This window comes from Molossus molossus, unplaced genomic scaffold (assembly GCF_014108415.1).
Source record: "Molossus molossus isolate mMolMol1 unplaced genomic scaffold, mMolMol1.p scaffold_m16_p_16, whole genome shotgun sequence".
NCBI classification, from domain to species: domain Eukaryota; kingdom Metazoa; phylum Chordata; class Mammalia; order Chiroptera; family Molossidae; genus Molossus; species Molossus molossus.
In genome coordinates, this window is record NW_023425351.1 from 8,842,926 (window position 1) to 8,870,450 (window position 27,525).

The 27,525-nt window shown below is 40.7% G+C and overlaps 1 protein-coding gene and 1 pseudogene across 1 annotated transcript in view; both read right to left on the reverse strand.

Annotated features, from left to right (window-relative positions):
- The window catches only part of SPIDR (scaffold protein involved in DNA repair), a 493,368-nt gene that overhangs the window by 95,492 nt on the left and 370,351 nt on the right, over positions 1-27,525 (reverse strand). The window lies entirely within an intron of this gene.
- LOC118631826 lies at positions 388-11,940 on the reverse strand (annotated as a pseudogene).

Genomic DNA, 27,525 nt, shown 5'->3' on the forward strand with positions numbered 1-27,525 from the left:
GGGCTCTGGTGCTATGGTTCATCCCCACAGGAATATGTCATGATGGCTGGCACCAGCCATGTGACGCTGAGCCTTTACACTGGTCACAGATTCGGATCTCTTCTCTGAGGCTAGCAAATCAAGTGAAGAAACTGGCTTAAAAAAAAAAAAGTTTTAAAATAAAGCCCAGATAAGTTTAAAAACCATGCTCTTGACATATTTTCCTTTCAAAATGTACATAAAACACACTTTCCCACCTTAATAGCCCAGATTTTTTTCTCACACAGCCCACCATGTAGCTGCAGATAAGATTATTCTGCCTCAAGATGTAAAAATAGGGGAAAAAAATTTAACAGCATCTGCACTATATTCTCTCTAGACACTGTTTTTGGATGAAAAATAGTCAATTAAAAAAGAAAGAAAGGTTCCATCTTAGATTCTCATCACCTCTTGTTCTGCGGTCCATGAATCCGACTCTGATGCTAAGGTGACAGTGTTGGTAGGTAGATTTTTGTTTTCCGTGAAGGAGACCTGGGAAAAGATGAAGCTATCTCTTTTTCTTCATGAGTTATCAGATGATATATGCTCCTCAAAACCCTCCCTTTCTCAAACTCGAGCACGTTCTCGGATCACTCGGCCTTCTTTAACATGCTGCTGTCTTCAGGGCAGTCATAGCTCCACCCCGGTTTGCTGCTGCAGTTTGTACAGCTCACACCTCGAACCACGTGGCGGCCAGGGAGCGTGGCCGGTGTTGACCTTCACTGCACTGCGGGTTAACTACCTTGTTCAACAGATGCTCTGCCAGTGGCGCCCGTGAACCGAGTGGAGATGCGTCCGAGCGGCTGGTCACCACCCTGCCGCAGTTTGCACGAGAAAACAGATGGGTACCACCGACGTGATCAAGGAAAAGTCTGCCCGTTTTTAAAGTTGAAATTCTCAAAACACTCAGTTACTTCACCAGCAAGTTAATGTTCCCAAAACACCAAGATTAGCCTGAGGTTTTCCATCTGTCAAGGAGACCCGAGCAGCGGCTGCCTGCGGCTCTCCCCTCCTGACTGGGGTGAGGGCCCAAAGTTCTAATGTTGATGAAGGCCCATGTATGGATTTTTCTTCTGTTGTGCTATGCTTTTGTTGTTATAGGTGAGGAATCATTGCCTGATACATAAAGTTATGAGATATATTCCCGTTGTCTTTTAGTTCTTATATTTAGGAGTATGATCTGTTTTGAGTTCATTCTTGTGTATTGTGTGAGGTAGTGAGGCAGGAGAGGAAGAAACTAGGAAAATTCCTGGGCAAGTGAAATAGGGAAATTGAGATGAGGAAATTAAATAAGGCCAAACAATTTGAACAACTTACAGCCAGCTAGTGAACTGCAAGATCTTATCTTCCCTAACCAAAGACATTTGAGAGCAAATGGTTTCTAAGTCTCCTCCATAACCAGAGAATACATCGCTTAAATCACCGTGGTCGGGAGACGGAGGACAGACACCCAATTAATGCCATTGGTGCCAGCCAAACCCCAGGACAGATGAAGTCAGGGGAATAAGTAACAAAAAACTCATTAAAGCCAGACAGACCCAAGATAAAAGTAAAATACTAAAGCAGATCAAAGAATTATCGCAAACTCCCCTATATGCTCACTTTGATTCATTAGCATATTAAAAACACACCTGTAAAGCTGATGAATATTCTGCTAAAACCCTCCCCTAAGATTCCTGCCAACAGAAAAAGAGATAAAAAAAAAAAAAACCCCTCAAGACAAAGATGCAGTGTGGGCTCTTTCTAGAGCACACCCACGCCCCTTCCTGGGCATCAACTTGTACTGCCTCCTAAACTCTAAGGGTCCCCATGAGACTTGCAACCAGGAGCAGCAGGCAGTGGCAGCTTGTCTGGGCTTTTCCTCGATCACACCTCCAAGGCCCCCTTTTCTCTGACTTCCCAGTGAGCTGACAGAAGTCCCGCCTTGGCTCACTTCTTTCTAGAACGTTTCTAGGGAGCCCGAGCAGGGACCGCCTAGACTCTTGCCTGCTGCTTCTTCTACCCTAAGCCCTTCCTTTGTTTCACTGTCCCAGCTTTAATACACATTCTCTTAAAATCACCTACAGGAAGTCAAGAACCCACACACTACAGGCCGCCTGAGGCAGCCCTGCTCTAGGCCACGCCTGTCCGGTAGCAGCAGGGGCAACTAAGTTCTTCTGCATGTGGATACCCAGTTGTCTGTGTCATTTGTTGGAATTACTGTTCTTTTCCCATTGAATTGCCTGACATCTGTGTCAAAAATCAGTTGATCATAAATGTAAGTAAGCTATTATACCTTTTAAAGAATGTATAAATCATGCCAGGAATATAAAAAAAAAATCTCATGTGAGTGTAGTTCTTTAAGAAAGAAAGAAATAGTCTGACTGCTCTAGAGGAGAGGATTTAATCAGAGTTTCAGTCTATTACTGGCAAAGAGTGGTCACAATGCCTCTGTGTTTCCTAGGGCACAGACTAAAATTGCTGCTATATTTATTTAGGTCCAGAGAATACAAAGCAAATGTAACTGGCCAGCGTGTCATTTTACTTGGTTCCATTACTAAGCCATGATCATGCAGAAGCCTCCCAAAGCTTTATGTCCAAAGTTGTTCCCTCTTTGTGTAATGTGGCCTCATCAGTCTCTCAGACACTCTGTTTTAAAACTTGGGAGTATTCTTTATTCCTTTTTTTCCACATTCAGTTGTAAAAGTCTATCCATCTTACCTCCATATTCTAATATTAGTCCCCCTCCTCAGTCCTGTTATCAGTGTCTTGTTCTGCTTGTGATCTTTATTGCCTCCTACGTGGATTAGGCAAATATTTTCCAACTTGTCTCCTAACCTCATTCTTCCCTTTCTTCTAATCAATCCCTCCTGTAGGTTGCTGCTAAAGTAAGCTTTCTTAAGATAGAATTTATGATATCACTCAACTAGTCATGGACCTTCAAAGGTATCCCCATGACTTGGACTTGTCTTCTGACATATGTGCAAGAATAAGGTCAAGCTCCTGCAACGTCCTCCTCATCTGAGTCTTGGCTCCCATTAGTTTCTCTAAACTCATCTGATGTTCTCTGTCACCACCACTTACCAAAAAACACTCATTTTTCAAAGTCAAATTCAAATTCCACATCCTTCATGAAGACTTCTCTCACTGCAACAGTGTAAACAATTCTTATTTTATCTTTGTACTAAAAGTGGTTTATTTTTTGCCTTTATTTGAGTTCTTGTCACATTCTACTATGTACTGTAAAAACTTGAGTAGATCTTTCTCCTCTCTTCTTTTTGCCAGGCAGTTTCTTTTTCTTTTTTTTTTTTTATCCTCACCATAGGACATTTTTCCATTTTTTTTTGTTCAGGTAGAGTGGGGAGGGGGGGAGAGAGGAACAGAGAGAGAGAGAAACATCGATGTGAAAGGGACACATCGAGTGGCTGTCACCCGCACAACCGACCAGGGCCGGGGACAAACTGCAACCGAGGTACATGCCCTTAGCGGGAACCGAACCCGGGTCTCTCAGGACCGCAGGTCGACGCTCTAACCGCTGAGCCAAACCGACCAGGGCTGCCAGGCAGTTTCTTAAGGGTGGGGATCATATTTCTTATTCACTTATGTACTCATAACAGTCCTTATGCATTACAGATAACCAATATATACTTGGTTCACCAAGTTGAATTAATTATTCAGGCTTTGTGGGAATAGAAGGTATATGATACAGTTCCTATCCTCAGGGTCAATAACAGGTATCAAAATGCTTTATACAGGCAATTTACAAAGTGAGACCTCTACACTGCTACAATGTAGAATTAGGAAGGGAGATATCAAAGTCCTAGTAAAGTTCCAAATCAGAACAAGATAAATGAAGGAGAGGAGGGAGAGACGGAGGGAAGGAGGGATGTTAGCCAAGAAAGTTTATTACTCAAATTGTGCCAAATCAAGTCAGCAGCCCTGGGCAGAACGTAGTCTTATGTCTTCTGATTTAGTCCCCAACATACTCTCAAATGAGGTGTCATTCAGTATTCCCATTTTTTCATGCCTAGTCATCAATGAAATCTGAAGAGACAAGTGTCTGTAACTGAGTGCAGAGTAAGGAACAGGGCACTAACCGTGGGGCACATGCTTTGATAGTGCCATAGGTAAGTTATAGTGTCCCACGGCTTCTTCTGCATCACCAAATAGTATGTTGGACAAACTGGAGTCATCACAGGCTTTCTCAATCAGGGTTCTAGGAGAGAATTCAACTCCCAGACTCTAAGGCTGTAATGAATGTAATGGATAATGACCATCCTGTGCATCTGGAATGGTACTAGGTATGTGCGGTCTTAGGAGAAATGAGAAGACAGTCACTCAAAGAATCTCCAGGGTTCTGTACTTCCAATGAGGAAGTCAGCTTAGAGTAAATGAACGTAAGGTAAAGGCACTACTGTATTGGGCCTACTGACCCAACAAGGAGCAGTGTTTGCTTAGTCATTCTTAGATGATTTGCTTCGGAATCAGGGTTTCACACTCTAAGTTGACTAACTGGTCTAGAAACCAGTCCTGTCTAATGCAATGCTTATAAATCATCTCTGTGTGTAAAGTACAGGTGTATATTCTACCTGCTCTAACCAAACAAAACACAAACTACCTAGGCAAAAGGCATATATATATGTAAGGCTTTTTTCATTTTCTTTTTTATCCTCACCCGAGGACATTTTTTGTTCAGATAGAGTAGGAGGGAGGGAGGGAGGAAGGGAGGGAGGGAGAGAGAGAGAGAGAGAGAGAGAGAAACATCGACGTGAAAGGGACACATCGAGTGGCTGCCACCCGCATGACCAACCAGGGCCAGGGACAAACTGCAACCGAGGTACGTGCCCTTAGTGGGAATCGAACCTGGGTCTCTCTGGACCACAGGTTGATGCTCTAACCGCTCAATTTCAAAGACTGAACCATACTTAGGGGTCACTTTTAGAAGACAATTCTTTCTCAGAGGAAAGTTTCTCAGGTATGAATTTGCTCCATTTCTAGCCCACCAACCTCAGTCCTCCACAGGAATGTATGCCACACCAGCAACATTCCTCCCGGCTTCTTACTCAGCCTCATTTCCTACCTGGTCTAGGCACACAAGATACTTGCTGCCTACAGGTCGTTATTTTGCAGTGATTATCACCTATCCTACACCTGTTCACTCTCAATACACCAGCGCTTGCATGCAGACTAATGGACTAGCATACTTTGAAGGTTCAGAGCAGTCTCCTCTCTGGTGGTGGCCTGCATTGCCCTCTTTCCTGCCAACCTTCTCTGAAGTATGGGCCTCACTCACTTCTGTTCACTCACTTCCTATTCACTTTTGTAATAATTTAAAAATTTCTGAAAAAAAAAATCTCAAATTTAATAAAATGTCTAAATATAGTACAAAGCATGTCTTTTCCCTCCTGAATCATAAAGTTCCTGTAAACAAAGACTTTCTCCTACATAGCTGCTATACAACCATAAAATGAATACAATGTAAGTTTCATAAGTGAATTGATTTTATCTTTTTGGGGGTGTCCTATTTATGGCTTCATCTGTAACAACCAGAAAAATGTATGACACAGAGTCGACACAAAATAGATATTTGTTGAATGAATGAATGTTTCCACATGGTCTTCTCAGTATTATGCAGTGGCTTAATAGTATATACTATGTAATATGTCATGATTAAATAATCCTGCTTACCCTGAATATTTCAGCTGTTTCTATTTATTTCATTATAAGCATTACTACCATGAAGAATAGTATGTGTGTGCATGTGTGTATTGTGTGCTTGTTTCTCATGAATTGAATTTCTAGGAATTACTGGGTCTAAAAGTATATCTTTGCTATATGCTATGTACACTTTCTAAAAATAGTTGTAATATTTAAAAATTCCAAGAGTAATAATGTGTATAAAAAGTCTTAAAATTTTTCTAAATAGTATATAATTTATGGGACTACATCAAACTAAAAAGCTTCTGCACAGCAAAAGAAACAACCGTCAAAATGGAAAGGTAACCCACTGTATGGGAAAGCATAACTGCCAATGATACATCAGATAAGGGGTAATTTCAAAAATATATAGAGTGCTCATATAACTCGGCAAAAGAAAAACAAAGAACCCAATTAAAAAATGGGCAGAGGAACTACATAGACCCCTCTCCAAACAGGACATACAAATGGCTAAGAGACATATGAAGAAATGCTCAACATCACTAATCATCAGAGAGATGCAAATTAAAACAAAGAGGTATATCATCTCACACCTGTCAGAATGGCCACCATCAACAAATCATCAAACAACAAGTATTGGTGAGGGTGTGGAGAAAAGGAGACTCTAGTACACTGCTGGTGGGAATGCAGACTGGTGCAGCCACTATGGAAAACAATATGGTGTTACCTCAAAAAAATTAAAAATTGAACTTCCATTTGACCCAATGATCCCACTTCTAGGAATATACCCTAAAAAGCCTGAAACACCAATCAGAAAGAATATATATACCCCCATGTTTATAGCAGCACTATTTACAATAGCTAAGATCTGGAAACAGCCCAAGTGTCCATCAGTAGATGAGATAAAGAAGTTGTGGTACATAAACACAATGGAGTACTATGCAGCTGTTCAAAAGAAAGATCTCTTATCCTTTGAGACGACATGGAGGGACCTGGAGAGTATTATCTTAAGCGAAACAAGCCAAGCAGAGAAAGACAAATGTCACATGATCTCACTTATTTGTGGAATATAATGAATGTAACAGTCTGAGGAACAGGGTAGACCCAGAGACATGGAAGTAGGGTACAGACTGACAATCCTCAGAAGAGGGGCGGGGGGGGGGGGAGATAAACCACAGAACTTATATGCATGTACGCATAACTGATGGACATGGTCAACAAAGCTGGGGATGGGGTGGAGGGGTGGGGAGGAGGGTGTCAATGGGGAAAAAAGGAGAAACACCCATAACAAAAATAAATTAATAAAAAAGATATATATAATTTAAAAGTATACAAAGGTTTATGATGAAACGTTCCCCTACAATTTTTTGGGGGGGTTAATCCTCACCCGAAGACATTTCTCCCTTGATATTTAGATACAGTGGAAGGAAGGGAAAGAGAGAGAGAGAAGCATCGATGTCATTGATTGGTTGCCTCCCTCACAACCCTGGCTGGGGTGGGGGATTGAACTCACAACCCAGGTACATATCCTGAACAAGAATGGAACCTACAACCCTTCAGCCTGTGGCTGGATGCTCTAACCACTAAGCCAAACTGGCCAGGGCTTCCTACAATTCTTGTCCTCCATTCTCCTAGTTCCTATATGCCCTCACAAATCACTGTTATTTGTTTTCTACACATCCTTCCAGAATTTATATATATATATGTATATATATGTATATATGTATATATATATATATTTTTTTCTCCAAAGAATACAGCACATTTCAAACACTTCTCTGCTCTTTGCTTTTGTAATTAACTCTTGCCATAAATTTTCCGTATGAATTCATGGAGTGCTTCCTCATTCTTTTTTGTCTTTATAGCTTCATAAATAGCTGCAGAGTATTCCATTATATGAATATACTATAATTTAAATTTTATCATCTAATGCTGACTGCTTTGGCTATTTCCACTCTTGCTATTACGAACAATGGAGCAGAATAACCTAACACTTCACACATATACAAGTACAACTGTAGGAAAAATTTCAGGAAGTGAAAGTGCTGGGTCATCAAGTTAATATGTTTTTTTTGTTGCTGCTTGTTTGTTAATCTTCACCAGAGGATATTTTTTCATTGCTTTTTTTTAGAGAGAGTGTGGGGGGGAGACAGAGGGAAAGAGAGAGAGAGAGAAACACTCATGTGAGCGAGATATATTGATCATTCGCCTCCTACAGGGTCCTGGCGGGGGCTGGGGATTGAACCTGCAACCCAGTTATGTGCCCTTGACCAGAACTGAACCCTCGACCTTTTGGTTCTCGGGCTGATGCTCTAACAGCTAAGCTGCACCGGTTAGGGCAGAGTAATATGTTTATAATTTACACACATGCATACATGCACATTCACACACACATTTATATATTTATATATACTACCATCGCCCTCTCTGTGGGGTGGTGATAACAATTTATTTTCCCTCCACCAACGTAAGAGAGGGCAGTTTCCCCTCAGCTTCACCAAACATGTTAGTAAAGTTTTAGGTTTCTGCAAATTTAATAATAATACTATTTTAATTTGCATTTTTAAATTATGAGACATTTTAAACATCTTTTCATGTTTTTTCTGTACAGTCATCCCTCGCCACTTTGCGCTTAGACTTCCGCAGCTTTAGTCTATGGCGGTTTTTTCTAATTGCTCTGCTCTGCTCTCTACTAGCACTAGCACCAGCACCAGCACTAGCACTACACTGAAAAAACCGCGATAGAGTGAAGCCCACGAAGTCCAGCGCGAAGTGGCGAGGGACGACGGTATATAAAGAACCCTACTTTGCGGAAATTCATTTATCTCGGTAGAGTCTGGAACTGATTCACCGGGATAAAGGAGGGCCGACTGTAAATTGTTTATATCCTTTGCTCATTTTTTATTGAGTTGTTGGCTCTTTCTGTAATAATTTCTTTGAGCACTTTGTATATCAGAAAAATTGGTTCTTTGAAATATAGATTGCAACTATATATTCCCACTTTGCCATTTAACTTTTACTTTATTATGCAGGTTTAATAGAATTTATTAATATTATCTTTTGAAACTTTTGGATGTTAAGTCACAGTTAGAAAAAAAACCTTCCACTTCAAGATGATTCTTCCACAATTTCTTCTATAACTGTTAGTTGTAATTTTTATGTTTAATCTATGAAACATTTGGAGTTTATCCTGTTATAGGAGGAGTTCTTCAGCTCAGTGTTTAATGGGCACCTCTCCCTCAACAAGGACATACTGAGACTCGAGACTTCACTGTTAAACTTCCCAAGTCACCCCCACTGCAGTAACTGCACTGCCATTAAACCAACCACCTCGTAGTCATCCTTGATTCCCTTTTCTATCATCACATATCCAATCATCAGCAAGTATTGTGACCTCAATCTTTCTTTTTAAACTTATCTTTATTGTTGAAAGTATTACAGATGCCCCTCCTTTTTCCCCTATTGACCCGCTCCACCCTGCTCCCACCCCCCTCCTGCCTTCCCCACACTATTGTCAGTGTCCATTGGTTATGCACATAAGTTCTTTGGTTTATCTTTTCCTGCCCTCCCTCCCCCTTCCCTTTGAGGTTTGTCAGTCTAACAACCAATTTGTACTTCTTAATCCTTTCACCTTTTTCACCCAATCCCCCTCCCATCAGGCAACCAACAAAAAGTTCTCTGTATCTATGATATCTATGAGTCTGTTTCTATTCTGCTTATTCATTTTGTTTGTAGATTGAATTGTTGATAGATATGTATTTATTGCCATTTTATTGTTCATATTTTTGATCCTTTTCTTCAAGAAGACCCTTCAACATTTCATATAATACTGGTTTGTTGGTGATGGACTCCTTTAGCTTTTTCTTTTCTGGGAAACTCTTTATATGTCCACTGACTCTAAATAATAGCTTTGCAGGATAGAGTTATCTTGGTTGTAGGTTCTCGCTTTTCATCATTTTGAATATTTCTTGCTACTCCCTTTTGGCCTGCAAAGTTTCTTTTGAGAAATCAGCTGACATTCTTATGAGAGCTCCCTTGTAGGTAACTAACTGCTCTTCTCTTGCTTCTTTTAAGATTCTCTTTGTCTTGAAACTTTTGCATTTTGATTATGGTGTGTCTTGGTGTGTACCTCTTTGGGTTTATCTTGTTTGGGACTCTCTGTGCTTCCTGGAATTGTATGTCTGTTTCTTTCAGCAAGTTAGGGAAATTTTCTGTTCATTAGTTTTTCAAATAAGTTTTCAATTTCTTGCTCTTCCTCTTCTCTTTCTGGCACCCCATGATACGAATGTTGGTTCACTTAAAGTTGTCCCAGAGGCTGCTTACACTGTTCATTTTTTTGGATTCTTTTTTCTTTTTGCTCTTCTGATTGGGTGTTTTTGCTTCCTTATATTCCAAATTGATGGCTTGCTTCTTGGCTTTACATACTCTACTACTGATTCCCTGTAAATTACTCTTTATTTCAGTTAGTGCTTCCTTCATTTCTGACTATGCATCCTTTATTTCTGACTGGTCCTTTTTTATGCTTTTGAGGCCCTCACTAAGTTCATCGAGCAACCTTATAACCAGTGTTTTGAACTCTGCATCTGTTAGATTGCTTATCTCCATTTCGTTTCGTTCTTTTCCTAGAGTTTTGTTCTGTTCTATCATTTGGGACATGTTTGTCTCCTCATTTTGGCTGCCTTCCTGTGTTTGTATGTATCAGGTAGAGCTGCTATGTCTCCTAAGCTTTGTAGGGTAGCCTATTGCAGTAGGTATCCTGTAGGGTCTGTTGGCACAGTCTTCCTGATCACCCAGCTGGGCCCTTGAGGTATGGCCCTTGTATGGATTGTACACCCTTCTGTTGTAATTGAGTCTTGATTGCTGTTAGCATGTCAATGAGAGGGACTTACTCAGGTTGACTGGCTGTGTCCACTGTCCACCGACCTCTGACTAGTCACCTTGGATAATCAGTTGTGCAGGGGCCCACCATACAGAGCAAGACTTACTTCAGCAGGGTTCTGGTACCCACTGAGTCCACTCCTTGAGTGTGCCCCTTGTAGAGGTGGTTGGGTGGTGGTGTTTCGCCCTAGTCTAAAGCTGTCCACTGGGTGTGCTGGCACAGGGGCAAGGTCAGCCACCAGGCATAAGCTACAAAGCAATTTGCAGATGGCTGCTTCCTGTGCTAGGCTTGGAGGTGTCCAGGCAAAGCCAAGTTGTGAACCAAGGTTGGCTGTTCCTAGTGCTGGGCCTGGGGCCACTTAGTGAGTGGTATGGGGCTTGTTGAGGCCAGATGCTTTTTTGAGAGAATTTAGGAAGATCTGAAACAGGAGCCAAGACAGGCCATTCCCACAGTAAAGCCACTGGAAACAGCTTGGGTGGGCCTGAAAGTTGGGTGGGGGTGGGCCTCAGGGAATCACCAGGGTGGAGCAAACAGTGTGAGCCAGGTTGCTGGAGCCCCAGATACAGTGGCCCTCTGCCTGCCCTGTGGGGGAAGGGCTCACCAAAGGAACAAGGGCCTCTGCCAGTACATCTGTCTGGGAGAAAGCTGCCCTACAGCTCTTGCCTCAATGCCAGACAACCCAGTTCTTCCCTGTATGTCTCTGTTGCCTTTCAAGCTGCTGCCTTGTGAAGGAGCCTGGAGGGTGTGAATCTGACTTAAGTCCCTGCACTGGCCCTTTAAGAGGAACTGCCTGGGGGTCCAGTAGTCTCAGCTTCCCTCAGCCTCAATTCCTGGTGGTTTTACAGCTGGAAGTTATGGGGAACTTCTCTTCCTGGTACTGGGGCCCTGAGCTGGGGGCCTGGTGAGGGACAGGGGTCCCTGAGGACCTTCACAGCTGAGGTACCCTCCTGATTTTTATCCACCACACATGGGTGTGGAACCAGCCCGTCCACCTCCGCCCCTCCTACCAGTCTCCATGAGTCTCCTTCTTTATTTTTATTTTTTATTTATTTTTTCCTTTATTAATTTTACAGAGAGAGAGAGAGAGAGTGAAAGGGAAAGAGAGATAAAAACATCAATGAGAAAGAACATAGACTGGCCGCCTCCTGCATGCCCCCACTGGGGATTGGGCCCACAACCTGGGCATGTGCCCTGACCAGAAATCGAACTGGTGACCTCTTGGTGCATGGGTCAATGCTCAACCATTGAGCCACACCAGCTGGACGTGGCTACTTCTTTAATTTTGTAGTTGTAGGACTTCCAATCGGCTCGATGTCAGGTGGTTTTGAATGATGGTTGTTCTGTAGTTTAGTTGTAAGTTTGACATGGTTGTGGGAGGAAGCGATACCACTTTACCTACCCGCCATCTCGACTGGAAGACGTGACCTCTACCTTTAAAACAGATCCTGTCTGTCCCTACTTTCCCCACTCCCTCACTAGCACTCTGATCCGGGCCACCAGTCTCACTGTCTGGATTCCTGAAATGGCGCCCTAATGTGTTTCCTGTTCCTACTCTTATGGCTCCACATTTCATTTGATCTAGAGTCGCCTGAGTGATCTTTCCCGAGTACAGATCAGACCACATCCATCCCAAGTTTGAAACCTCCAAAAGTTCTCATCATACTTGGAACGAAGCTGCTTGCTCCTCTCTGTGCTCACCTTCTATCGTGGCCCTGGGTTCACTGAGCCCCAGCCACCCTACCTTCCTTTCTGCTGCTGGAACACACCGACTTTATCCTTTCCTTTGCAGTAGTTGATCTCTTTGCCTGGAAAGTGTGTCTTCCAGAACTTTTCATGGCTGGCTCCATCTCTTCATTCCGGTCTTACCGCAAAGGGCTCCTTCCTACGCTTTCCCTGACTAGTTGTTCCAAGGTAACTCTGACACTCCACCCAGGTTATATGGTGTCATAAGACAATATCATTTCATAATGATAGCAAATGCATTTTGAGCACTTAACTAAAAAAGAGAGAGAGGAAATTTCAGCTTCTATTCAGATTTATGCTGTGCTTGGCTGTCCTATTTCCTATTTGGAGGTGGCTAGGAAGGTCAACAGTGGAGGCTGTAATACCCAGGGTTCTTCCCCATTGGTAACCCCGGAAGTACTGGCTTGGCCATGCAACTCCGCTGTTGTGTGAGCAGCAGTTACTGCTAAGGACCAACCAACAGCATTCTGTCCTCCGTGTAGCTAGGACAGACTGAGGGTGGAGCTCACAGGTTCCAGAATGTAAACACTACACCCTAAGCCTCTGTTGACAGTGTGCTTTGAGTTTAAATAGTGCAACTAAAACGTGTCTACATGTCACTAAGATGAATGACCTACAAAAGCTTTTATAGTTAAATAAAACATACCATGGAAAAAAAAACCCTGAATGAATTGAAAGAACGTGCTGGGTATTTCTATACAAGGTGATGATAGCATACAGCTGAATTATCATTTTGTTTGGAGCAGAAATAACTGTTCATATTCATGCTTTTGAATACACAGTTCAAAGTTTTCCCATGGCCAATGCTTCTTTTCGTATATACTATATAGGAAACATTTCATTAACTCTTGAATTGCAGCTTCCTTCAAACTGGAAGGTCACAGTTACAGAAGTATGGAGAAGAGCACTACAGAATGCAGAACAGAAAAACAAAGAGTATTGTATCTATTAATCACCTGAATATTATTATTTTCTATCACAAATAAGTAGATGGGCTGAATTCTGCTTAAAATACTTTCCACTTAAGAGCAACATCCCAGTCTGTAGATGTAGTATTCACACTAAGCACTTTATCAACCTCAGCGTGCACAAGATGTTAGCTGAGAAGACCACTTCACTAGCAATGGTTTTCACTGTAGAACAAAGTAGAATAAATGAGAGTATTCTACATCCAATACACAAGATTCAATATGCCAAAATCCTCATGCATGAATACAACCCACTCTAAGACCTTCATAATTACCCAAATTTACAATAATTGGAAATATCTGCACATATCCTTGCCTTCCACCAAATCACATTTTTGTTGAGAATTTTCCATAAACAAACTCACATAATTCAAAACTGCTTTTTCAATCTTCACTGAAGTTTCCTGTTTTATTAATGGCTTTTTTAAAATAAGAGAAACATTAACGCTTTACAAGACCTACTGTTTATGGGAGGTCTCAGAGATGATGATGAAGCTGCTTCGACACGCTGAGCAGTGGCGTGTGGGGTCGCTCGCTCAGCTGTATACAGTGAGCACAAGGCAATCTCTTACTCCTCTCCAGGTCTCCACGCAACACACTGTGCAAGGCCTCAGGGCCACGCTCAGCCAAGGCTGTGAACGGGAACCCTTGCACACCAGGAACTGCTCTGATACACGCACAGTTATCATTGAGGCCAGAATACTGCCGGGCCTGTCCCTGCCACACACATCTGCCATTGCTCTTAGGCCCAGCAGTTCATGGCTGAGTTGGACTAGATCTCCCAAAAGTTCTGGTCCCCATCTCCTCACCCCTGCCCCCAACCTGTAGGCAAGTATTTCATTTCAGTTTACCACTGAGCAAGAAGCTATTTTGGAAATCTGCTGTCTTTTAACCCAGCTTTTAAATGTGCTGGATTGGGTGAGCTGAGACAGTCAGCGGGGCTTTTGTGCTGGGTGGTGGCAGAGTTCCTAGACTTCATTTGGTCCATCCTCTCTCGAGAGTTCGTCCATAGCCTCTTAGAGAACAGAAGCTCTCAACCACATATAGCATCCACATGGCTTCCTTTAGTACCACCGCTCTTTCTTTAAAAGGTGCATGAACTATTAAGCCCTTAGTTTAAGCCTTAAACATTTATGATTAATAATCCCACTATCAATGAGCATTCATTTGTAATGGTTAGCTTCTAAAAATGTTCACCTAGCACAGGCACTCAAGCAAATCTGTTGAATTGAATCTTGCTTCAAATACAAAACAGAAATAAATCTATGACAAACTTTGTAACACCATAGAAATAAAAATATTCAGAAATAACACAAATTTATATACTGGAGAAGTAAATAGCATAGAAAATAGTAAAAATTGATGAGTTTTATTTATCTAATTTGTTAATGTATGGAATGTCTATTTGCACTAAGATTTGCTTATTTCAAAAATATTTAAAGTGCACCTCAACTATACATAACCATTTTTCAGCCTCTACTAAAACTTCCCTTTTAAATCACAGCTCAAGAGTTGTAGTCTATAGCATTAAATTTTTAGTTTGTTGTTGTTAATCCTCACCCAAGGACAGCATTTCAGTGATCATTTTTAAATTTTTTTCTTTACTGATTTTAGAGAGAGAGGAAGGGAGATGGAGAAGAGACAGAAACATCCATGACAGAGAACATCGATTGGCCGCCTCCTGCATGCCCTCCACAGGGGATTTGGCTCACAATCTGGGCAGGTGCCCTGACTGGGAATTGAACCAGTGACCTCTTGGTGCATGGGTTGACACTAAACCACTGAGTTACACCGGCTGGGCTCCAGTGATCATCTTTAGAGAGAGTGGAAAGGAGGAAGGGAGAGAAAGAAAAAGAGAAAAAAACAACAATGTGAGAGAAACACATCGATTGGCTGCCTCCTGTACAACCCTGACTGAGGCCAGGGGTCAAACCTGCAACCCAGGTATGTGCCCTTGACTGGGAATTGACCCTTCAGTCCAAGGGCCGACGCTATAACCACTGAACGAAACTGGCCAGGGCAAATTTTATAGTTTTAATATTTATTATCAGGTAATGCTTCCAGAAATTTTGAAACTTTGAATTCTTTTTAGAAATTAGAACATTATGTTAAAAGATAAAAATGTATTTTTGTATGTCCTGCATTCCATAGCTAATGGAATTCTAAAATGAAGTTTTAGGGTTACCAGGCTTTGCTGTTATCCTCTACTTCTTTCATACATTTTACTTGTCTCTTCCTATTGAGTTCTTTCCAATTCTTTTGGTGAATATGAAGGATTCCAATTGCTATCCATGTGTTGTCCTAAACTCCAGAGGCTGGGAAGCAAACTTGATGCATCTTGGGTTCCCTTGCAGCTAGAGTCCCTAATGTGACTTAGAACCTGTCAATCAAAGGCAGAAGTGATGCCAAGGCAGAAGGCCTGATTTTGCTACTAGCAAGCATAACATCAACCAAGATTGGGGTATCTAGTAGCCCACATAGAGTGATTCTTAAGACGGAAGTACTAGCAACAACTTCCTGCTCACACAGCTCTCTATTGTTAGCTGTGGCTCTGGAGTTGGTGGAGAGCTGACGTGCTAAACATCTGGTCACATGATAATGCTGGCATGCAGTTAAGAACCCCAGTAGAAGACATAAAAGAGGAGAGAAACCCACCCTGGGGATCTGGAATGGCACAGAGAGTCACTGAGGCAGATAGAAGAAGTTCTTACACTACCTCCTGCAGAAATGCTTCATAACGACAGTAAATGATAAAAGTGTCATCCAAGGAAAGAGAGTTAGGTCATGGATGATACAGAAAACTGTCTGAGTGACAAGAATGAAATACTAAAGGAGTAAATAACTAAAGAAAGCTCTATCTTTGGGACAATCATGGGAGAAGGATCTTTCCTTGGGCTTAGACAGCTCCTCCCAGGGGTTATTGAACATTCCAGACAGAGCATTCCTACTTCTACTCCCTCTACCTGACCGTGATTACTAAAGCTGGTATAAACTCTAGATGCTTTCAAATGAGCTTGTATTTTCTTAATCTTCTTGTATTTCTTGGTATCTAAAACCATTCTCCAATAAAGGGACTAGAGCTCCTAGCAGAAACAGTTGATTCTAGGAGTGGGGCAGGAAGTATACAAGACAAGACTGGAACATCTTTTAGTGCCAGAAAGTAAGAAAGTATTCAAAACAAAACAAAATGAAACTGAAAACCCACAATGATGGGACCATGTCAAAGAGCAAAGAGTCAACTGGAAGAGCTTCGATAGCAAAAGCTGAAACAGTTTTAACAACAAAATAAATAAAATAGCACTGGATTTTAACCCAAAGTATAAAATAAACATTCATGAGTCCATACTGATATATACAATTGAATACATGACAGAAAAGAAATAAATCTATGCATTAGAATTCCAAGAAATTATTCCACTGTTACAGAGAGGGATTGAAATTCCTCATTTCTAGGTCCTGCCTGGGTAGCGCAGTTGGTTACAGCATCAGCCTGAGAAGCCAAGGTTGTGGGTTTGATCACCCAGTCAGCACACATGAGTCAACCAATGAATGCATGAATAAGTGGAACAACAACAGATGGATCTCTCTCTCTCTCCATGCCTCCCTTCCTCTTTCTCTCTAAAAATCAGTCAATAAAAAAAGTTTAAAACAAAAACATCCTCCTCATTTCTTTTCTTTTTTATCCTCACCTGAAGACATTTTTGCATTTATCTTCAGACAGAGTGGGAAGGAGAGTGGGGGGAGGAGGGAGATATTGATGAGAGAGCGAGAGAGAGAGAGAGACATATAGACTGGCTGCCACCCACACGACCCCAATCCGGGCCGGGGACAAACTGCAACCGAGGTATGTGTCCTTATGGGAACCAAACCTGGGACTCTCTGGTCTGTGGGCCGACGCTCTAACCGCTGAGCCAAACCGGCCATGGCTTTATCCTTTTTTTTCATCCTCCTCATTTCTTAGGTGTTATCTATACATAGTAACTTCCTTCCAAAGGCTTCAGGATGTAAAGAGAGAAAAAGTGTAACTTTATGGTGGAAAACCTGACACAAAAGACCTTAGCCAGGTGATCAAGGCCAGTATCAACAGTGATATGTCACGTTCATAGAATGCTGAAAACTACACATTATCTCTGCGATCTTCCTTCCAAGAACCCATCACCCTAGTCTAATCATGAGTAATCAATCAGATAAATTCCAAAGAAGGAGGTGCTACAAAATACCTGACCAGTGCTCATGGAAACCATCCAAGTCATTAAACACAAGGGAAGTCTGAGAAACTGCCACAGCCCAGAGGTGACTGAAGATACGTCTACTAAATGTAATGTGGTAGTCTGGATAGGATCCTGGAAACTAATAATTACATAAGGCAAAAATCTAAAAATTTGAGTAAAGTAAGAACTTGAGTTAATTTAAAAAAATCACATCTACATACTTTCAAAAAGCAGTACCTATCTGTGTCAGATATGATTTCAGTCTATGTAGATAATGATAAATGTAGGTTGATTCCAGGATCCCCAGTAGAGATTTGGTAATCAGTACACTTGGAAGGAATACTTTTCTTTTTTTATAAATATTTTTTTCTCTACTGACTTTAGAAAGAGGGGAAGGGGGAGGGAGAGAGAGATAAAAATATTGATGAGAGAGAACATCAATTGGCTGCCTCCTGCATGCCTCCTACTGGGGATCGGGCCCAAAACCTGGGCATATGCCCTGACCGGGAATCGAACCAGCGACCTCTTGGTGCATGAGCTGATGCTCAACCACTGAGCCACTCCAGCTGGGCACACAGGAATACTTGGCTATTCTTTTTAATTTATTTATTTTTCAGTTTTATTAAGATGTAATTGACATACAGCACTGTATAAGTTTAAAGTGTACAACATAATGAGATACTTTTCTTGACTAGAATGATGGTTTTACTATTTTGTCACTAGTATATATTTCCAAATTGCTATAATTTAAAATTCAATATCATTTCTTAGTATAGCATTCACCAATTGCTTAGATTTTCTGATTAATTTCTCTGTACACAGGGAAATAGTTCCCTTTGTGGGTGGGTTGTCTTGCCCAAAGCTACACCAAAAGGCAAGTATGTCCACTCAATTTTCACGACTGGGCTGGGAAGTGGGTGGGCACGTTGGCTTCCTATTCCCTCCCAGACGTTGAGACACCTTCACCCAACTTCTTATTGTAATCTGGTTTTTACATATTTGATGGTTGGGTATAGTTTTTCCACAGTTCTTCTAACTGATTACAGAGCTAACTTTAGGGTTTCACTCTCAAGTACAGTGTTACCTGATGATATATATGCTTTCCTGGGGCAAGGTGTTTAATTTTCATAGCCAGAAATATAAGAGATTCACTAGAAACTAGTTAGTTATCCACATGGAGGGTGAAAACTTCCCTCGAGCTACTTGGTATTCCATTATCTCATTTCTACGGGGCTAAGGAGCTGCATGATCATGTTGACAAGTTCTCTGAAAGGGAAGTAAGCGCATGTTGCAGGAACCAGGAGTGAGGTGGCCCTCACAGCCCGGGCAAGGGGGTGGCCGACTACCCTTTGGCTCAGGCTGGGGCATGGTGCTCAACTCAAAGAGAAATAGGGGCTGTAACGAATCGGTGCTGATTTCAGGGCAGATGGGAGGTTTTCCTTTGGAGGGACACAGTGAGTCAAAATATAGAGTTTTCTCTTTCATCTTTGTATTTAGAAAAGTTCTTTCCTTTTTTTTTTTTTAGCTGCATCCAGGATGTAGCTGAGAGTCTAGACTAGACTTGAAATTATTATTAACTTAAGTTTACTATGCTTTCTTCAAGTCATAATATTGCCACGAATCCCGCATATGCCTAATAAATATTAACTGACAGTGATGATGGATGCGTTTAGTAAAAAGCCCTCTCTCTGCCCTCTGCTCTCTTCAATCATACTTAGTGAGTGTGCCCTGAGCCAGGCACTGCTTTCTAAGCTACAGATGCAAACCAGACTGAAACAAATTTCCTAGGCTGATTAAATATATAATCCAGAAGGATCTACAAAAAAACCAAACAAACCCAGATTTTAAAAAATAGCTTGTGGAAGAAAAAGTGGTGCTATAATAAATCATAAATTCCTAACTGCTCAGGTCATGGTGGGTAGTCATGCCCCCTGCCCAGGCCTATAACTTCTTTTCTTTTGGTTTGTTAATCCACACCTGAGAATATTTTTTTTTCTGATTTCTTTCTTTTCTTTTTTTTAGAGAGAGTAGAAAGGGGGCGGGGGGGGGAGAGAGAGAGAGAGAGAGAGAGAGAGAGAGAGAGAGAGAGAGAGAGATGAGAGAAACACATCACTTGGTTGCCTCCTGCACATGCCCCAACCGGGGCCAGAGATCGTACCTGCAACCCAGGTACATGCCCTTGACTGGCAATCAAATCCGTGACCCTTCAGTGCATGGGCCGATGCTCTAACCACTGAGCAACATCAGTCAGGGCCCTATAATTCTTTAGTGAAAGGTTTTAAAGTAAACCCTGTCCATTCTTGTTCATCTAGGTTAATATACCTTTGAAAGTGCCAGAAGTAATATCCCTTTAAGGAGTAACCACCCTCAAGAAAACACATAATCTTGTAATCCAGTCCCCTACTTCTTTCTTCCACCACCATGTAATTAATCTTCTTTATATTCCCTCCTTAATTTCAAATGCATAAAAGAAACCGCAGAACTGTTCTTCTCCAGAGCATCTGAGGTCTTGCTTCCCTGCAGTTGTCAGTCTGGGCTCAAATATACTCTTATAAAAATTCTCTACAGGTTTGGAAGTTTCTTACATTGACAAGCTCATGAGATATGCCCCAAAGTGGGAAAACGTGAAACATACAAAAAATCTAAAACTTTTAGTTTGAAACTCAATAGAGAAATGCCAGAGTGGCTAAATACAAGAGACCGAAAACACCACATGCTGCTGAGGAGGCGGGGCCGCTCCTGCCCTGGGAGCTGGGGGAGGGGGTGAGGGGGCAGCCACCCTGGACACAGCCGGGTAGTTTCTTATTCAATCCAGGGGTCCTCCAGAAGTGAACTGTTAAGTCAAACTGTGATATATCTATACCATGGAATACTACTCAGCAATAAAAAGGAAGAAACTGTTCACATAGGCAACAATTTGGATGGATCTACAGGGAGTTACGCTGAGTGAAAAAATCCAATCTCAATCTGTACTGTATATTTATATATTTTACATAATATCCTTGAAAATTAGAGAAATGGAGAACAGATTAGTGATTGCCAGGGGCTTGGGCAGGAAGGTGGGGAAGGGGAAATACTCTGGAAGGATGTGGGGCAGGAGGGAAGTTGGTGTGGTTATAAAGGGCAGCTGGAGGGATCACTGTGGTGCAACTGGTCAGTATCTTGACTGTGGTGGGCCAAACCTAAACTATATATGTAATAAAATTACATGAAACTAAATATACACACACACAAGTAAAACCTGGGAAATCAGAACAAGACAGGTCAAATGTGTCAAAGTAATATACTGATTGTGATATTGCACTACAGTTTTACAAAATGTCACCATTGGGAGAAACTGGGTAAAAGATGTACATGGGGTCTCCTGGTGTTATTTCTTATGACTACATGTGACTTTACAATGATCTCAATAAAATTTTTAATTAAAAATGACAAAAAGACCCACTAAAAATAGCACAATGTTTAAAACTTAACTGAATACAATTATAGCACTCACTACAAAAATATGCTGTGGCTTTGTGTCAAACATTAATTAAAATTACTATTTATTTCTACCATAAAATATACCTACTGACAAGGCACGAGAAATAGTGAAATTCAAAGTGAGCATTGATCTAATTAGCACTTCCTTTTTTTTTAAACATCGATGTGAGAGAGATACACCGACTGGTTGCCACCCACACAACCCAACCGGGGCCAGAGACAAACTGCAACCAAGGTACGTGCCCTTAGGGGAACCGAACCCCGGCCTCTCTGGTCCCCGGCACTGACGCTCCAACTGCTGAGCCAAACCGGCCAGAGGTATTGAGCACTTTCCGATCACAACTTTGATGTGGTAATAAAGCAAATTTAAACATCTATAATCCTAACAGAGACAGAGCCAGAAGACACTTGCTCACCAAGGACAGAGATGGGACTGTCCCAGCTGTGTGCATCCTTGGCACTAGTGAGCTGCTGTCAGCCACTGCTCAGGAAAGTCGAGGAGGTGTGTCCGCAGGTCCCAGGTAAAAAAGGATACACACAGACTCATTCCAAGGGATACACTTTCTCTGTTTTGGGTTCAATGTAAGTGGTAACATTACTTAAAAAATATATGAATAATAGTTGTATAGTGAGGTCTGACTGGAAGTGATCTTTCCTCCTTCTCTTCTTTTTCTTATTTCATGTTTCTTACACGTTTATATCTGTGTTTTTTTAAAAAATCGTTTCTATGTCTAGTGTTAAAAACAAAAAGAAAAATCTTTCTACATCATCGTATATATACATCAGGTAGCATGGCACGGAGGTCTAACAGCAGGTAGTCACTTTCTTCTCATTTACATGGCCCTGTTGGTTCTGTTACCTCTTTTATTAAAACAAAAAACAAAAAACTATAGTCCTTTCATGGCTACCCACACAGCCAGAAAAAGCAAGAGGTGATAATGAAATGCTCAGTGAGGTTTACTTTCTTCATCAAAGAGTCTAAGCAATTTTCTGATTATTGAATAGATGACTTTTTGGTTAAAAATGTGTTTCAGATATCAAGATATAATGTTATTAATGTTAATTTCCCAAACACCTGATTATAGACAGGTACCTGTTTCAACAGCTGGGTTCTTTACAGGTGAAGCTGAAAGTAATTGCTCATACTTCAAATGAAAATATCATGTGTATTCTTTCTATTATCTGTGCCAGTGCAGGTGAATGAGAATAACCATTAGAACCGGTGGTTTTCAACAGTCACTGTTCTACTGAGCTTCAGAATGTGAAGTAACTTGGCTGCTAACATTTATCAAAACAACTTGCCTCGTGCTCTTGTTGGCTTTGAATGCCCAGAGTCAGACAAACCCAGTTTTGAGGAGCTCAGCCTGAGATGAGCCTCCTGCCACTTCAGCAGGCTGCTCTGAGCAACGAGAAAATGCTCAACGACCTGTCTGAGGTGCTGGCCTTTTCGCTGCTGCTGTGCAGACTGCCACCAGCAGGCACTGCATGGAAGTTGGTTCATTAATTCCTTAAACAAACAAAAACACAAACATTTGGCATATGGTAGGTTCCCAACCCAGTCCTCTTCTTTCTCTCCAAGTCAAACTAAAACTGTGTACGGAAGGGGTCAAGATTATTATAGTTTGGGGACATTCTCTGGGCTAAGTACAAAATGTTTTATGATTTCAACTTAAAGGAAATATTATTTAAAAACCCTAGAAGTTAGTACATAAAATGATTGTATATGGATTGGAATTAGAATACATTTTCTATTTGTGACATTTTGAAACTTTCTATAGATGTCACTGTATTGCTTTTATCAATGAAAATTACACTAAAAATATTAATGGACCAGGCTGTCATTTAAATGGTCACATTATTTCATGCACAAGATGAGCTGTGAGTACAAACAGTGAAAGAGTGTAATGTTGAGCAACGCTGCTTGCATTCTGAGTTTTGCCAAGCCTAGCCCATGCCTGCGTACCACGTGTTAAGTCTGAAATTTTAAAGTAGGCAAAACTTTGCTGTTTGTTTAAAAAAGATGGGATGGTCCTTCAATTTGGTATTTCACTATCAGCAGAGTCCATCACAGTAAAGGACATGTCACAATTGAACTAAAATGTAAATATGGTATGTAATGAAAAAAAGTTGTAAAAAAAATGTCCCCTACTCCCCTGTCATTTAAAAAAAATAGTTCATTCCAAAGGGTTTAACTCAAAATATGTTCCATTTGGGTGCTGCGGAGGGTGTGTGTGCGTGTGCAAAATTCTCTTTCACATCTGTGACTCCTGCAAAATATCTGGCAGTACATTCAGTTCTGTCTTAAAATCTCACAGGGCCAATTTAAAAATAATACTGTAAACGCTCATGGTTATCACTGCTTAACTAATCTGAAACAATAAAACATTTGGCCCTTCAGTCTGGTAGGATCATCCCAAGGTAATGGCTGTATTCTGGAATGTAATTAGAAAAACTTGGTTTGTCGTGGTGTAAATTTCATAGAAATCAAGCAGCTGCATTTCACTGGCCTTTCAGAAAATAAACTACAATTATAAATAAAAACTGTATGTTGATTCTCTGAATAGTTGAATTGTGAACTCTGAAAAGTTGAATAAGGATTCTTTTTCATTCCTTTTTTCACATGTTCTGAACAAATAAAATCTAAATATGTTTTTCAGATAAAAATTTGCTATTTGTCCTGATATTATTTATTGTGGTGATTCATGAATGCAATACCTTTCTTTTTAGCTTAAAATATGCAGTAATATTTGTGTGGTTTTTAAAATTCATTCATTAATACATAAAATATACAATTATCAGGAAGTTAAGACCCTTGTGATTGTAAACAAAAGCCTAAATTCTTAATTCAAGAACTGTCTGTAAATTGACCCTAATACCGATTTTTCTTAAGCCGAAGACTATGACCTTTATTCCCTGCATTGTTATAAGAGCTTGAAACAGTCACAAGCCAGGTCCAGGCGGCCCTTATCCACCTCGGCGGAGGAAGCTCCCCCTCCCCCAGCAGAAACTTACCAGAAGGACAGGACTCACTGCCCCTATACCAGGCGGTGCCTGCAGGTCCTTCAGCAGCTTGTGATGGTTGGAAATGTGTGCTACCTCCCTGAGGTGCAACTCGATTCCTTACTGCTCCCTCCCTATTGAGTCCCTCATTCCTTCTCTGCTGTCCAGTTCCAAGCATAATTAGATTTGATCTACCTCACATGTGAGTAAGGAGGGACCCTCACGTCGGATCATCCACACAGCTCCATCCAAAGCAGAGGGGGTTATAGGTTAAGTAACATTGTTAAATCGGATTAGAAGTTCCTTCTTTAGCACATTTAGCCTGTATGTATCTCCAAAGATTGAGTATGGAAGCCAACACTGCCGTGTAGGTAAGTAAGAGCATCCACACGCCCTGTTCAGTTCTATGACTCTGGACAAGGCCAGCACACACGTACCAGAAGGCAGCTCCCAACTGCCCTTGGATCAATCAAGGTGTCTGTCATATGTACAATCAGTATGATATTTCATAGCAACCTAAAGCTCTCAAAGCACTTTGTACATCTCTTTAACACTATAAACAATGTGTAAAGGATATTATTCTCTCTACCTAATACCAAGGAAAACAGAGCTCAAGAGCAGTGAGTTGCCCAAGGTCCCGAGACCGGTCCACGGGCACCAGAAGCCGAAACTCCGCGCCGTTGCCCGCAGCGCTCCACGGCTTTTCCCAGAACCCACGTTAAGCACTGCTTTCATCCACACTTTTATGCTATTTACATTCTTTCACTGTGCGCTATTTCCCCCAGTGTTTATTCTCTCACTTATGAACAATAAGTCCTGGATAAAAGTTTTCACTTTTACCTTACTTTGGGTTCATAAATGTGCAATGGCACCTGTATCATTTTGTAATTCAACATATTTGAGACAAAGTATATAGGAAATCCCAACGCTTTTCAATTTCACATCATTTTACCACGTGACAGGAGCTACTTTATCTGAAAATGAATATATTAATACATTAAGCACAGTAACTTTAGATATTCTTTTCTGCATGTAGTTCAAAAATGCATATGCATATACTTTCAAGTGTTGTTTTGACATGCAAGGTGAGAAGTTGGAACTAAAATTTCTCTTTCATCCTTCAAAGGAAATACAAGAAATCAAGCAATTTACCTATTTGTAAAGATCACAAGTTGGCAAACGATGGCCTTTAGGTCAAATTCTGCCTGCAAACTGTCCTTGTAAAAGCAGTTTTATTAGAATACAGACCCACTCATCTATTTACATATTACTGCTTATGGCTGCTTTCACACTACAACAGCTGAGCTGAATAACTGCAACAGAAAATGTGCGATGGCACATTGGGCCTCTGATGTGTCTGCCAACCGCTGGTCTGTATAAGGAAAAAATAAATTAAGACCTACTATGTTACCTAATTTAATTCCCTAAACAATCCTGTGAGGTGGATGACAGTTGAGTCCACATCACCATCCTAATGCACCAAACAGATGAATGTCTGATACTATCATACCCTATTCTGGGGAAGAAAAAAGTGTCAGTAAGAATCCAGGACAGTTTTTCCTCAAGGGACTTACCTAGGCTGGGATCCTGTGAAAGACTGCTATTAAAGGAAAAATCTTAACCCTTTTACATTTCCATAACTTAATCATTTAGCAGTTTCAAAGGCCTATGCCGACTTTTGCAAGTCAATTAAGTTTAAAAGGAGGATATATTTTTCAATTTCTGATGAGACTGATCCAGGAACTAGCTGGGTCCTACAGATTCTTGGCTACATCAGAATATTGGCTTATCTCGTTTAGCCCTTAATCCCCAAACAAGCCACAAAAATCTAATCAACATTCTCCATTTAAAATGTTTTTTCTTTTTTTAAAATTTAATTTAGTAAGGTTTTATTGAGAAGTTTTAAAAATTCAATATTTAATGCAGCCTCTAATATTTTGAACTTGTTCTTATCATAGTACATAACATAAAGAATATGATGAAATATTTTTCTAAGCCCAACACGGATGCCACCAGTTCTGTCCCAGTTTGCCCCAGTATGTGTTTTAAAGAAACTAAGATGTTTATCATAAGAGGGGAAAATCCCATAATGAAAATAAAAATTTTTGAAATTACTCTTTTGTAACCTCTAATAAAATTACTTATGCAATCTTTATACTAAAACAAAAATGACTATTTTGATGGGGAATTTATAATGAATGTATCCGCTGACAATATCTAAATGCCTTGATAAGACTTCACTAAACATCAGCTTATCAAAAAACAGTACAAATGGACCACTGCCTATTTTTTTTTTTTTTTTAGTGTTTATATTTTTTAATTTTTAATTTTTTTTTGTTACAGATGTTTCTCCTTTTTTACCTCATTGGCACCCCTATCCCCATCCCCCCTGCCCTGTCCCTGGCTTTGTTGTCCATGTCCATTGTTCATGCATACATGCATATAAGTTCTGTGGTTTATCTCTTCCCATCCCCCAATCCCCTCTTCTGAGGGATTTCAGTCTGTGCCCTACTTCCATGTTTCTGGGTCTACCATATTCCTCAGACTGTTATGTTCATTATATTCCATATATAAGTGAGATCATGTGGTATTTGTCTTTTTCTGCTTGGCTTCTTTCACTTAGGATAATACTTTCCAGGTCCCTCCATGTCGTCTCAAAGGATAAGAGATCTTTCTTTCTTACAGCTGCATAGTACTCCATTGTGTATATGTACCACTGCTTTTTTATCCATTCGTCTACTGATGGACACTTGGGCTGTTTCCAGATCTTAGCTATTGTAAATAGTGCTGCTATGAACATGGGGGTACATATATTCTTCCTGATTGGTGTTTCAGGCTTCTTAGGGTATATTCCTAGAAGCGGGATCACTGGGTCAAATGGAAGTTCAATTTTTAATTTTTTGAGGTAACACCATATTGTTTTCCATAGTGGCTGCACCAGTCTGCATTCCCACCAGCAGTGGACCACTGCCTATTAAGTGGACCCTGATATGGTACAACAGGGAACACCAACCATGAATCAAAATGTTTTCCATTTCCCATTTCCATTTTTCTAATGATACATCCATTTCTAGCTACCTATTAATGATTCTTAAAAAGTTAAATTTGCCTTCACTCAGAGTTCAACCCATGAAACACTACAATAATACAAACAGTTCTGTTTAACTTATCCATAAATGGTTGGGTAAATTATTTTCTATCCCCAATAACAGTAATTTTCAACCTTTTTCATCTCATGGTACACACAAACCAATTACTAAAATTCTACGGCACACCAACAAATATAATTTTTTGCCAATCTGACAAAAAATAGGTAGAGTTTTGATTCAGTCACGCTGGATGGCTATTGTTTTGTTGGCTGTTGTCATTTATTTTGGCGATTTAAGAGAAAGGAGGTCAGTGCCCTAACTGAATAGTCAGGTGTTGCATGTTTTAAAAACTGTTGTGGCACACAGGTTGAAAATTGCTGCCTATGAATGATTTCTTGCTGTGGCCAAAGGAAAAACAACTTTCTCCTCCTAATTTTTAAAACACAGACAAGAAAAAAATCATAGCTCTCTTTCAGAGAGTCATCCAAGGAAGCATC